Genomic DNA, 14,429 nt, shown 5'->3' with positions numbered 1-14,429 from the left:
AAATGAAGTACAAAGAATTGAACAATAAATTGAGGCGGGCAACAAATAAAGCAAAGGAAGCATGGTGGAAGACGCAGTGCGAGAATATGGAAAGTCTGCAGAGGAAGGGGGAAATCGGTGCGCTTTACAGCATAGTTAAATCTTTATCGGGAAGTAAGAAAGGGAGATCAACGATAGCAGTTAGAGATAAGGCCGGTAAGGTAATAGTTGACGCAGGAAAGATCCAAGAGAGATGGAAGGAATATGTAGAAGACCTGTATAGTAAAGAGCTTAGACCAACAAAGTTAGACATTGAAAAGGAACATGACGTAGAGGAAGATAGCTTAGGTCCAGGCATACTAGACAATGAGATAGAAAGGGCATTAAGGGAGATGAAACTAAATAAGGCCGTGGGGGTAGATAACATTCCCGTGGAACTTTTGAAATGCTTGGGAAAATGTGGGAGGAAGAGGCTATATGGGCTGATCCGTAGTATTTATGAGGAGGGAATCTGGCCGGAAGACTTTGTGAGATCAGTTTTAGTTCCTATTCCGAAAAAGGTAAAGGCCACGTCATGTGAGGACTATAGGACAATTAGTTTGATATCCCACGCAGCTAAGGTTGTTCTCAGGATCATAAACAAAAGGATAGAGAGTAGGGCAAATGACTACTTAGGGGATGATCAGTTTGGGTTTAGGAAGGGGAGAGGTACGCGTGATGCCATTGCAGTAATGAGATTATTAATCGAGAGGAATATAGAACACAACCAGGAGGTATTTGCCTGTTTCGTAGATTTCGAAAAAGCGTTTGATAGAGTAAATTGGGAAAAACTAATGAGTATATTGCAGAAAATAGGAATAGATTGGAGGGAAAGGAGGCTAATCCGCAATCTGTACATGTCTCAGACTGCCCAGGTGAGGGTGGGAAACGGGGAGTCAGGATGGGCAGTGTTAGGAAGGGGTGTAAGGCAGGGTTGCCCATTATCACCGTTGCTGTTCAACCTGTACGCAGAAGAAATGATCAAAGAGGCATGGGAAGAACTCGAGGTAGGAATGAAAGTGGGCGGGGAAGTCGTAAAATCAGTTAGGTTTGCTGATGACCAAGCTTTAGTTTGTCAGTCAGCCAAGGGGCTGCAAGCATTGCTTAGTGAATTGGAAATTCAGTGCGACAGGTATGGGATGAGAATCAATATTAATAAAACAAAGGTTATGCGATTTTCTAGAAAGAAAAAGGCCAAGCTTAACATTAAAATAGGAGGGCAAAAGCTAGAGCAGGTAGAACAGTTAACGTATCTCGGTAGTGTTTTGGACCAACACGGTCAAAGTAGTAGGGACGTAAGGAGAAGAATTGCGCTAGGCAAAGAGGCTTTCACGAGGAGGAGGGAGTTGATGACGGGGACTTTGAGTAAGGATGTTAAGAAAAGACTCGTAAAAACTTTGATATGGAGCGTAGCTATGTACGGCGCGGAAACGTGGTCATTGAAGCAGGAGGATAGACGTAGACTGGAGGCTTTTGAAATGTGGGTGTGGAGAAGAATGGAGAAGGTGAAATGGACAGAGAAGAAAACAAATGAGGAAGTACTTGGTATGGTGGGCGAAGAGAGGGGTTTGTTGGGAGCAATCCTATGCAGGCAGGAAAAGTGGATGAAGGGGGTGTTGACCGGCAGTGGGATGTTGAAGACTGTGATAGAGGGTAGAATGTTGGGCAAAAGAGGAAAGGGAAGGAACAGGATAGGATTGTTGGACGGGATGAAGGGAGGAAGGAAGTACTCAGAGATGAAGAGGGACCTGATATAGAGTAGGATGATTGATTTTGTGTTTTGTTGGGAGTGATAAGGTGTTTGTTTGGTAGTTGTGTCAGTCCAAAAACCTACCTTAACCGGTAGATTACTTAAAAAAAAAAAAATGTTATAAGGTTATAAATCTTAAAAATAGTGATTTATACAGTGTGCATGTAAATAAGTACAATATCTGGCGTGACAAATGCATAAAACATGAAACGACACAAAATAAGATATTTTTTTCCAAATCGGTGGCACAACCAACTTTTTTAATGGAAGGAAGAAGACGTTGAAGGATTTCAGGCTCTTTTAAATATATATATATATTATATATATATATATATATATATATATATATATATATATATATATATATATATATATATACATCTGCATAATACTCCGCGCAAGCCGCTGCGGGGGCGTGTGGCGGGGGGGCGTTAGGTCATCACACGTCAAACAGAATTAAACCACACACGAAACCAAATCATGCCACCTCTGCACAAATATAAGTTTGATAATGCTCTCAAAAAGTTTTTATCACATGAAAAAAAGGACTGACATGTACCAGTATTCTTGACAGGATACATATATTCATATCATGCTGCAGAACCCTTAAAAAGATGACTAAAGTAATTAAAAAGAATGAAATGTAGGGTGTAAGACTCAGGATATCGATAGATTTAACACCAGCAATTCTAATTATCTCTTCTAAGCGATTGATTGATGACCTGATGATCTCAAATGGTACGAAGAAAAAACGACTTTTTAAATCTATCTGTTCCACCACGTATCCCTCTGATTTTACGTTAATAATCTGGTCTACCACAGTGAGAGGGGTCTGTAACATATCTTTAACATCATCATATTAGAACCTGCCTAAAATTAACGCAGTAAATTTCAGCGGTTTAACGCATATGGAAAAATGTAGAGCAGAGCAGTAAATCTATGTCTGCACAATGACCCGCAGGCCTTCGCAAGGAGGGTGGGAGGTCACCAGCCATTCTATAAACATCCACTCTATTTCCTCATGCACCTTGCAGCCCGCGATCCACCAAAGAACTCGTGGAAAGGGGGCAGCCGAGCACCAACCACGCAACATGCCCACATATATTACGACTGCTCCATGGTTATCAGCTATTCCTATGCCGACACAAGAAGGAGTAAAAAACAAAAAAGAGGACAGAGTTATATAGAGTTGACACAATTGTTCTCACGCTCCCCATTCTGAATTTCCATGATTGTAATTGCTACGCTACCATTTAAGGTGGGTTTTGAATGTAAAAGGACCATACAATTGTAAGACGATGAATGTTTTGTCCTTTTCCACACGGCAACAAACCCTTTTTCAATGCGGCGCCTCTATTCTTTCCGGAATGGGCGCGAGCGAAGTCTAATTTCGATGTGTGGATAGCACAATTATCAAACTAAGAGCTATCCCAATGTTTCGGGAAGTGGCGACAGTATTGTTTAATTGGAATCGTGGGGCATTTGTGGGAGGAGTGACTTGAGCAGCCAGACTATTCCGTGTTTCTGAGCCATGCTCTCAACGCAGTGTTAGGAAGAGAGTGGAGAATAGAAACCGAAGCGCCGTTGCTGAACGAAAGGCTATATGTAGAGGAAGGAATGCTTTTGAAGCAAAAAGTGCGAGGAATATGCCCAGCGGTTGAAAAGCGGGTGGAAATGGGGTCACAAGTTTAGTAACGCAAAACGAGGAGTACTGGTTGGATTGTAATACGTATCCGACGTATTACAATCCAACCAGTAGTTCCCGTGCGATGAAATTGATAACGGGCCGGGACTGTTCGTGTTTTTGATCGAGGAAATGGAGCGAGCGTATGACAGGGTATGTTTGGCACTGTGGCCAGAGACGGGGACAATATAATCCCTCCGGAGGTCCGGTGGTGACGCGTGATGCTGTGAAGGCTGGCTGGTCGCCTGTAGGAGAGAGTGGGGCATTCTGAAACAAGGGTTGTAACGCTGCCCTGCGGGGTGGGGAAAAGGTCTCTTCGTTGTTCGGCCATTTGATGCAGTAGAATGGGGAAGAGGGTGGTGCGATAGTGTGCGTGGGAGCGGGATTCGGGGCGCGGTATGTAGGGGGAGGGCGACGCGGCGATTGACAGGGGAAGGCCTCGATTAGGGAGGGAGGATGATTTTAGGGTTTTCGGGGAGGACGGGAGTGCCCTAATACCCCCGTAAACCTTCCTTTTCACTTGACACTTTAAAATCGATTATTCTCAATATCCATCCTCAACATCTCTCTAGTCAGCATTTCCCTCAGTCTCCGGGAAACTTCTTTGCCAAATGTTCTCCTTACGTCCCCACTACTTTGACCATTTTGGTCCAAAGCACTTTAGAGATACGCTAACTGTTCCAACTGCTCTAGTTTCTGCCCTCCTATTTTATTGTTAAGCTTAGCCTTTCTCTTTCCGGGGAACTGTATAGCCTTTGTTTTATTTACATTTATTCTCATCCATACCTGTCGAACTGAATTTCCAATTCACTCAGCAATGTTTGCAACCCCTTGACTAAGACATATACAGATTGCGAATTGGACTCCTAATCCTCCAATCTATTCCTATTTTCTGCAATTAATGCTGCCCATTTCATTTTATTGATCGCTTTCTTGAAATATGCGAGGCAGGCAGATACGTACTGATTGAATTCCATGTTCCTCTCTTTCAGTGACCTCATTACTGCAATGACATCGCGCGTGACTCTCTCCTTCCTGAACCCAAGCGGATCATCCCCTAATTAATCATTTTCCCTGCTGTTTACCAACTCGTTTAAGATCCTGAGAGCCGTTTTATCTGCGTGCGAAATCAAACTTATCGTTCTGTTCTCCTCACATGGTGCAGCCTTTTCTTATTTTGAAATAGGAAAAAACACTGAAATGACGAAGTCTTCCGGCAAAATTCCTTCCTGCTGTAGATTTTTCTCTCCAAATGACCAAGCCCAAATTTATTCAAGGCATCAATTAGATTCTCTCGCCTCCTAAACAGCAACTCTCGGCATCATAAAGATCAAAGCGCATACCTTCTAAAATAATATGATATCTGCCTTTCGAGGCGAGGTCAGCATCGAGGAGCCATGAATATAAACTCTTCATCTTTATCAGGAATTGTCCCACGACACTTTTAGCCATTACTCAGTGGAGTTTCTCCTTTGTACAGATAACAGAAAAACAGCGATTCCACGGGAAATATTTATTGCCGACCATGGTTCCGCCACCGCGTGGCATCATCAGGGGTCACCACCTGATGATAAGGCCCACGGTGGTTTTGCCTAGCTCCATTTGACGAATCCATGTCCATCTATTGGTGACGTTTCCCCCTCTTATTTTTCACTTCTGCATTAGCTGTCTTGTCATTGTGGAGGCCTGTGATATAAACGGCTGTGGTTATTTTTTATTTCCAATTTCTCGCATAATAAGTGACTAGTTTGTCAGGTGAATAGACCCTTGTTTTGAATTGGGTCTTCCTCCAGCATGTACACAAGTTTTCACGTTATTTGATAGTTTTTCACTGAATATTTTTCCCTTTTCCCTTCCTCTCCCACATCCTTCCTTTTCACTCGCCCTTCCCACCTGGTTCTTACACCCCCTGCCACACACCTGTCTGGTGGATCGCAGGGTATTGATGTGGATGTCGATGTTTGAATTCAATCTATCCTTGTTATCGACCGCTCTGCATGCTCAGTGCATACTCGCTCGCCATTCGCCCTTTACCCCTAATCGATCCTCCACTCTCCCTTTCCCCACCCCTTCCCCCCTTATCATATCCTGAAAGCAACCATGCCACTATGGCTCTCAGCCATTTGCTGAATTGAAAAATATTCATCGACTCACTCCTTGGCACGCTTTCAAATGAAAGGGTTGACGAGCAATCCGTGCATTTGCGTGTCCGTGAACGTTGTCCCCTTCCCCCCCCCACCAAGTTGGGCATGGGGACAGAAGGTGACGTCGATGGGGAACGCATTAACCGAAGGCAAGGTGGGCTATGCGGACATTTAAGTCGAGTGAGTCCGCGGGAGTGGACGATATTACTGCTATGGTGCAGGGAGATTTAGGAATAGGAGGGAGGAAGGTGTGAGTTTTTACGAACTAATTCGTCTCATTTATGGGAGATGGGGGAAGGAATTCACGTCCCTTTATGCGACGTTAACGTGGTAATTTCAGGCACCCTCGGCGGGTAGAGTACTGGGTGAACTCTACCTTCGCCCACCAAACCGACCTTCGGCTTGATTGCTGTGTTTATGGTTTTTTCATGGGAGGGAGGGGAATCCGGCGAGAAGATTTCCATCTCAGAAACTGGGAAGACAAGCATGTGTGAAGTAAAGGGAACGAATTTAATTTGGGACGCCGGCGAAGTGCTTCTGAGGGTCATCAGGGGATGTGGATGAAGAGGAGAGCGAATGATCACTTGGGGGATGATCAGTTTGGATCCAGAAGTTGATGAGGTAGGTGTGCTGTGAAATCAATAGTGAGGTCACCGAGAGAGAAGTAAACAGCATACGATCAGGATGCTCTTGTATTATTTGTATATTTTAAGGAGGCGTTCTCTAGAGTGAATTAAGTAGAATTAATGAATGCATAACATAAAATAGGAGTATGTATAATGGATGGATATTACGACCTATCGGCAACCTTTCAGTGCCTCTAACTGCCCGCGATGCGAGGAGCGGTCGAGAGTTGGTATATATACCTATAAACCATACACACACACACACACACACATTAATGGCTTGTATAAAACATCTCGGGAAAATAGTTATTTCAAATATTGTTACAATACCTCTCAAAAGTTTTCCAATTACACCCCTTGAGAGTGTCGAACCACCTCCTTTGCCGGAGCGGCTTTCCCACGATTCGAACGCTCCCTGGTAGGCGAAGGATTCCGGAACATCCTTAAAGGCACAAGCGGGCAAGCTGCTTTGACGGCCCTTAGGGATCCATAGTGGTGTGCTTTGGGGAAGGATTTCACTTTTACAGGGAATAGGATATAGCCTGCTGGTGACAAGTGGGGATTGTCAGGGGGTTGGGGAATCGTCGCAATACTGTTGCAGGTCTTCGCGAGAAGACACTCGACTTTGCCCTTGATCGTCCGTTCAAGATCTTAGGGATGAATTCAGCCTGCGCAGATCTTTCTGCATGGTCAAATGATAATGGGCACTGTCATCTTACCAATGCCAATACGTGCCTGAAGGCGCTGGCGAAAGCAGAGGCGCTAGCATTGGTGGTGCTTGTCAATTCACAACGGTGCTCCATTGGAGGATTCCTGAAATTTGCTCAGTCAATTTGCGCAGTCAGCCCTCCCGTAATATTCTTCGAGCCCCCTCATTCACTCCTCCTTTCGTCCCCCTCACTTTTTAGACCAATCTCATTTTTTAAATGGTGCTCTCATTTGATATCCGTTTTTAATGGACAGGATTTTATGTGTCTTTGTCGCAATCGACAGGATGCTGCTTTTGGATTAATTAAACGAGCACTGTGGGAAGGAGGCGTTGGGAGAGGAGATGAAGGAAAACATATATTCTTAGCCGTGGGGCAAGAGGAGGAAGTTAGTATCAAAATATCGGGGCGAAGAGATAGGGCTTTTGATCCTGGTAAAAACAGAAATATTTCAGGATGGATATACAGGAATATTTCTCCTACAAATAGAGGGAGAATCATAAAAGGAGGGTATTTAAATATTCTGGATACAGACCGAGAGATGGAAGGAATAAATAGAAGAACTGTATAGTAAAGAATTTTGCCAAACAAAGTTAGGCATAGAAAAGGAACATGACGTAGAGGAAGATAGCTTAGAAGAAGCTCCTTCCATCACACCTCGCATAGACATAAAATATCTATATTTCCCCTTCCCATCTCTCACTTAACATTCTCCAATTTCCCTGTACTCATCATTGTCCTAACATTCTACGTTCCTATTCTAACTAATGTGGTCTTCTTCTCCTGCGTCTTCTGCCCTGCTGCTGCTGGTTTTCCCTTGCAAGGGTTTCGTGGGATGACGACCGCGGAAGCCTTGCCTCCCCCGCTGCCGGGCACGACACACGGCCGATTAGGCCAAGCCCCGTGGTTGCCAGGACTCCAAATCTCTGTATTGTCCATCATACTCTTCTTGGGAATGATAATTGAGGTGGTTTTCCGTTACCTTCCTCAATAGTTTTTAACGTGACACCATCACTTACTGGCCGCCCCACTGGGGTCAGACGCCATTGCTGCCGCCTCACTGAGGAATAGACGCTGCGTGGACTACCTTTCGTCTGGCTCCTTACCTTTGACCCATGGGTGACCCTACCAGGAGCAATTATTATTACTCCCGCCAGCACAGCTCTAGGGGTCATCGGAACGCACAAGCCTTTCCACCACGTCAAGGTTTCAGTCCGGGGAGGGATATATATATATATATATTTTTTTTTAAGTAATCTACCGGTTAAGGTAGGTTTTTGGACTGACACAACTACCAAACAAACACCTTATCACTCCCAACAAAACACAAAATCAATCATCCTACTCTATATCAGGTCCCTCTTCATCTCTGAGTACTTCCTTCCTCCCTTCATCCCGTCCAACAACCCTATCCCGTTCCTTCCCTTTCCTCTTTTGCCCAACATTCTACCCTCTATCACAGTCTTCAACATCCCACTGCCGGTCAACACCCCCTTCATCCACTTTTCCTGCCTGCATAGGATTGCTCCCAACAAACCCCTCTCTTCGCCCACCATACCAAGTACTTCCTCATTTGTTTTCTTCTCTGTCCATTTCACCTTCTCCATTCTTCTCCACACCCACATTTCAAAAGCCTCCAGTCTACGTCTATCCTCCTGCTTCAATGACCACGTTTCCGCGCCGTACATAGCTACGCTCCATATCAAAGTTTTTACGAGTCTTTTCTTAACATCCTTACTCAAAGTCCCCGTCATCAACTCCCTCCTCCTCGTGAAAGCCTCTTTGCCTAGCGCAATTCTTCTCCTTACGTCCCTACTACTTTGACCGTGTTGGTCCAAAACACTACCGAGATACGTTAACTGTTCTACCTGCTCTAGCTTTTGCCCTCCTATTTTAATGTTAAGCTTGGCCTTTTTCTTTCTAGAAAATCGCATAACCTTTGTTTTATTAATATTGATTCTCATCCCATACCTGTCGCACTGAATTTCCAATTCACTAAGCAATGCTTGCAGCCCCTTGGCTGACTGACAAACTAAAGCTTGGTCATCAGCAAACCTAACTGATTTTACGACTTCCCCGCCCACTTTCATTCCTACCTCGAGTTCTTCCCATGCCTCTTTGATCATTTCTTCTGCGTACAGGTTGAACAGCAACGGTGATAATGGGCAACCCTGCCTTACACCCCTTCCTAACACTGCCCATCCTGACTCCCCGTTTCCCACCCTCACCTGGGCAGTCTGAGACATGTACAGATTGCGGATTAGCCTCCTTTCCCTCCAATCTATTCCTATTTTCTGCAATATACTCATTAGTTTTTCCCAATTTACTCTATCAAACGCTTTTTCGAAATCTACGAAACAGGCAAATACCTCCTGGTTGTGTTCTATATTCCTCTCGATTAATAATCTCATTACTGCAATGGCATCACGCGTACCTCTCCCCTTCCTAAACCCAAACTGATCATCCCCTAAGTAGTCATTTGCCCTACTCTCTATCCTTTTGTTTATGATCCTGAGAACAACCTTAGCTGCGTGGGATATCAAACTAATTGTCCTATAGTCCTCACATGACGTGGCCTTTACCTTTTTCGGAATAGGAACTAAAACTGATCTCACAAAGTCTTCCGGCCAGATTCCCTCCTCATAAATACTACGGATCAGCCCATATAGCCTCTTCCTCCCACATTTTCCCAAGCATTTCAAAAGTTCCACGGGAATGTTATCTACCCCCACGGCCTTATTTAGTTTCATCTCCCTTAATGCCCTTTCTATCTCATTGTCTAGTATGCCTGGACCTAAGCTATCTTCCTCTACGTCATGTTCCTTTTCAATGTCTAACTTTGTTGGTCTAAGCTCTTTACTATACAGGTCTTCTACATATTCCTTCCATCTCTCTTGGATCTTTCCTGCGTCAACTATTACCTTACCGGCCTTATCTCTAACTGCTATCGTTGATCTCCCTTTCTTACTTCCCGATAAAGATTTAACTATGCTGTAAAGCGCACCGATTTCCCCCTTCCTCTGCAGACTTTCCATATTCTCGCACTGCGTCTTCCACCATGCTTCCTTTGCTTTATTTGTTGCCCGCCTCAATTTATTGTTCAATTCTTTGTACTTCATTTTGCCTAATTCTGTATTTATATTCTTCCATTTTCGCCGCTCATCCATTTTTGTAATCATCTCATCCGTGATCCATGGTTTACGAGTCCTTTTAGCGTTAACGGTTCCAATAGTGTCTTTTGCCGCTTTAGACAACCCTTTTTTGATACATTCCCATTTTTCTTCAATAGTACTTAGCTCTTTACCGTCCTCCATGATTTTCTCTATCGCCTGTTTGTATTCCTTTCTTTTCAACCCATTTAATGCTTCTACATTCCATTTTCTAACTCGCCGCCCCTGCCTTATCTTTTTAAAACGTACGCTACATTTCATAACAACTAAATTGTGGTCTGAGTCCGCATCCGCTCCCGGGAAGCTGTGGGAATTTATCACACTGTTCCTAAACCTGTGTCTAACCAGGATATAATCTAGCTGATATCTTCCCGAGTCACCTGGCATTTTCCATGTATACCTGCGTCTTTTGTGGTGTCTGAACCAAGTGTTGGTGATAACTAACCCCTGTCTCCTGCAGAACTCAACTGCTTTCTCCCCGCGGTCATTCCTCGTGCCTAAACCGTAGTCCCCCACCTCATCACCATCTCTTCCTTCGCCTACTGTCGCATTCCAATCCCCCATCACTATCAAATGTTTCCCTGCAGGAACACATGCAATCATGTCCTCTAACTGATCGTATATCCTATCGACCTCTTCTTCCTTATGGTTGCTCGGTGGCATGTATACCTGGATAATAACTAAGTAGCAAGGTTTAATGCAAAATAACGAGGTTCTGGGCTGCGTGCGAACGTTATATTATGCAAAATTAAAATAAACATAAATTTATTGACAGTCACGTCAATTTTTCAACGCCGATATCCTTTATCAAGGAGGAGAAAAACGATGACATCAAAATAAACAAAAACCTATTGAGTGACACGTCATGACTTAAACGCCAATATCCTTCATCATGGAGGAGAACAATAATAGCATTAAAATAAACAACACATACCTATTGAAAGACAGGTCATGACTTTAACGCCAATGTCCCTTATCTGTGAGGTGAAAAACGATGGCATTAAAAAAATTAAAAACCAATAGACAGACACGTCATGACTTCAACGCCAATATCCTTCATCAGGGAGGAATAAACGATGGCATTAAATTAATCACAAACCTATAAACAGACACGTCATGACTTCAACGCCAATATCCTTCATCAGGGAGGAATAAACGATGGCATTAAATTAATCACAAACCTATAAACAGACACGTCATGACTACAACGCCAATATCCTTCATCAGGGAGGAATAAACGATGGCATTAAATTAATCACAAACCTATAAACAGACACGTCATGACTTCAACGGCAATATCCTTCATCAGGGAGGAGAAAAATGATTGCTTTAAAATATACACAAACGTATTGACAAAAAGGGCATGACTTACGGGTCAATATCCTTCTTCAAGTAGGAGAAAAGCGATCATATTGACGTAATCAGAAACCTATTGATAGACACGTCATTACTCCCACGCCGATATCATTCATCAGGGAGGAGAAATACGATTGGCATTAAAATTATCACAAACCTATAGACAAACATAAAAACTTCAGCGCCAATATCCTTCATCAACTAGGAAAAAAATGATGGTATTAAAATTAACACAAACCCATTAGCCACCACGTCATGACTTAAACGACAATAGCCTTCATCAGGGAGGAGAAAAACGATTGGCATTAAAATTATCAAAACCCTACAGACGGAAACGTCATGACTTCAACGCCATTACCTTTCATTTGGGAGGAGAAAAACTATGCCATTAAAGTAATCACAAACCTATTAAAAGACACCTCATGACTACAACGCCACTATCCTTAATCAGATAGGAGTAAACGATGGAATTAAATAAATACAAACGTGCTGACAAACACGTCATTAATTCAACGCCAATATCCTTCATCATGGAGAAGTAAAACGATAGCAATAAAATAATCACAAACCTATTGATAGAACCGTCATGACTTCAACGTCAATATCGTTCATTACAGAGGAGAAAAAAGATGCCATTAAAATGTTCCCAAACCAAATTTAGACAGACACGTCATGACTACAACACCAATATCCTTCATCAGGGAGGAAAAAAGGACAGAATTAAAATAATCACAAACCTATGGGCGGACTTTTCTTGACTTCAACGCCATATCCTTCATCAGGGATTAGGAAAACGATGGCTTTAAAAAATACCAAACCTGTTCAAAGAAATATCGCGACTTCAAAACCATTATCCTTCATCAGTGAGGAGAAAACGATGGCATTAAAATGAACGCATACCTATTGATAGACACGTTATTGCTTAAATGCCAATATCCCCCATCAGGGAGGAGAAAAACAATGGTATTGAAATAATCAAAAATCTATGGAGCGACACGTCATGCCTTCAACGCTAATATCTTTTATCCTGGAAGAGAACAACGATGGCTTAAAAATAATCATAAACCAATAGACAGACACGTCGTGACTTCAACGCCAATATCCTATATCAGGGACAAGTAAAACGATGGCATTACAATAAACAAAAGCTATTGACAGATACGTCATGACTTCCACGCCAATATCTTACACCAGGGAGGAGAAAAACGATGGAAGTAAAGTAATCACACACCTATAGTTAGAAAGCTCATGACTCTAGCGCAAGTATACTTCATCAGGGAGGTGAAAAATGATGGCATTACAATAAACACAAACATATTAAAGATTGTCATACCTACAACGCAAATATGCATCATCGGGGAGGAGTAAGCGATGGCATTAAAATAAAGTCAAACCTATAGACAGGCACGTCATAACTTCAACGCCATTATTCCTCATCAGATAGGAAAAAACGATAGCATTAAAATAAACACAATCGTAGCGAAAAAAAGGTTAAGACTTCAACGCCAATATATTCCATCATGAAAGAGAAAAACGATGGCATTAAAAACTTCAAAAACGAATAGATTGACACGTCATGACTAAAACGCCAATATCATTCTTCAGGGAGGAGAAAAATGATATTGAATGGGCATTATAATAAACCCAATCGTAGTGAAAAACACGTCATGACTTCAACTAGAATGGTTTTTATCAGGGAGGAGAAAAACGATGGCATTAAAGTAATCACAAACCAATAAACAGAACCGTATTCACTACAACGCAAATATTTTTCATCAGGAGGGAGTAAACGATTGGATTAAAATAAACACAAACCTGTAGACAGACATGTCATGACTAAAACGCTAATATCCTTCATCAGGGAGGAAAAAAGAGATGGCATTAAAATATTCACAAACCTATAGAAATACACGTCATTACTTTGACGCCAATTTCCTTCGTCATAAAGGAGAAAAACGATGGCATTATAATTATCACAAACCCATTGATAGAATCATCATCACTCCAACGCAAATCTCCTTCATCACAGAGAAGTAAACGACGGCATTAAAATAAAAACAGATCTATTGAAGAACACGTCATGACTTCAATACCAATATCCTTCACAGGGAATGATAAAAACAATGGCATTAACATAAATACAAACCAATTGACTGACATGTCATGACTTCAACGCCAATATCCTCCATCAGGGAGAAGAAAAACGACCGCGTAGAGGTGGGCTAATGGTCAGGGGCGGAGGATAGGGCTCACGCTAATGCTTGCTATAAATCAAAATATTTTAATGGCAAGATGATTTTAAAACCAAATAATGAACATGGACCGCTTTCACCCATGGACGCCTGTTACTATTTCAAATTGTAAGCCATTTGTTAATTCTTTTGTAAATTAATTTCCTTTTCGTCGACTTTAGTTTGAAAATAGTAAGTCTTAGTTCAAATATCTTCAAGCCGAGGGCGAATCTTCAACATCTGATTCATAATAATTCTGCGGATTTAAATAGCTTAAATTTCGCCAGTCGGTCAATTATAGTCCCCTTTGAATGCCTATCTTGTTGTGCTATGCACTGAGAGCACCATTATTGTTTATACACTCAATATATTCCATCTGTGTTGGAACTCCAGCGACCCGTGATCAATACAGCATAAACATCTCCAAACACTTTAACCATATCATAAATATATTTTCTATTAAAACGTTTTATTAAGTGTTTTTACTTCAGAAAACCTTATTTTATATAATCCCTCTAAACATCTCACCTTTGGGCTATCATTCGAATGCATACACTACTCCATGGGAATGCATGTTACTTTCAAAACTACGGTTTCTCTAATGTTTAACAACTCTCTCATGACGTACAGGTGTATTGTCCATAAGAAAATTGAAGTTCAGTAGGTATTACACGGAAGAGCGGAAATGATCACCGAAATTATGATAATGTCGTTGCCCCCGATAACGTCACGCGAATGCAGTG

Source organism: Hetaerina americana, unplaced genomic scaffold (assembly GCF_022747635.1).
Source record: "Hetaerina americana unplaced genomic scaffold, ioHetAmer1.1.p SCAF_28, whole genome shotgun sequence".
Classification (NCBI taxonomy): Eukaryota; Metazoa; Arthropoda; class Insecta; order Odonata; family Calopterygidae; genus Hetaerina; species Hetaerina americana.
The sequence above is the reverse complement of the archived record's forward strand: the minus strand, read 5'-3'. Positions refer to the sequence as shown.